Genomic DNA, 992 nt, shown 5'->3' on the forward strand with positions numbered 1-992 from the left:
CAATTCCAAAGTCTGACAACAGTACGCATGCGGGCTCGAGAATCAGTGAAGAAATACTTGGCATGGAACGTGGAACATCACCATGTCATTTCCAAAGCGCGACTGCAGCTGCACGAGAGGCTTCCTGAGTCCTACACGAAGGGTGACACATACATTTCTCTGGCCTTGGAAGTCAAAGGCTAATCCTAACCGACACCCTCTCTTGGGTACTCCACTCAGCCCCTCGGGTTAACACCAGCTCTGCTGTGGGATCAGTGTCTGGAGTCTTCTGGGACCTAAACCTAACCCTAATCCTAAACATAATTCTTACCCTACACCTAACCCTATCAACCTTGATAAGCTACACCAGACCCATAGCCACGCACAACCCTCACTTCAGCCCCCCATGGAATTCACAACACTGCTATGGCTTCTGCCATGGTGACTCCCCTGGACCGAAACCTAACCCTAACTGAGGCTCTGTCCCCATGGGGACCCAATTGCAAAGTCTGACAAGAGCACGCACATGGGTTCGAAAACGGTACAGAAATACTCGATGTGGAACGTGGAACATCACTATGTCATTTTCAAAGAGGAACTGCAGCTGAACGAGAGGATTCTGAGGCCTATATAAGCTTGCCCAATATTTGTTTGGCAACGGAAACCAAACACTAGTCCTGACTGGCACCTTCCTTTGTGTACTCCACTCAGCCCATCGGGGAGACAACTGCTCTGTGGTGGGGTCAGTGCCTAGAGACTCCTGGGACCTAACCCCAGCCCTAACGTAACCCTAAACATAACCCTCACCCTACACCTAACCCTAACATTAACCCAAATCCTACACTTGACCCGAACTGTCGCATGGGCCCTCAATTCAGTCCTCGAGGGAGATCACGAAACTGGAGTCGATTCGCTCCTGCTGACTTCCCTGGACCTAACACAAACCCTAGGTAAGGCTCTCTCCCCGTCGGGACCCAATTCCAAGTCTGACAACAGCATGCACACGGTTTCGA

The sequence above is a fragment of the Prionailurus viverrinus genome, unplaced genomic scaffold (genome assembly GCF_022837055.1).
Source record: "Prionailurus viverrinus isolate Anna unplaced genomic scaffold, UM_Priviv_1.0 scaffold_72, whole genome shotgun sequence".
Classification (NCBI taxonomy): Eukaryota; Metazoa; Chordata; class Mammalia; order Carnivora; family Felidae; genus Prionailurus; species Prionailurus viverrinus.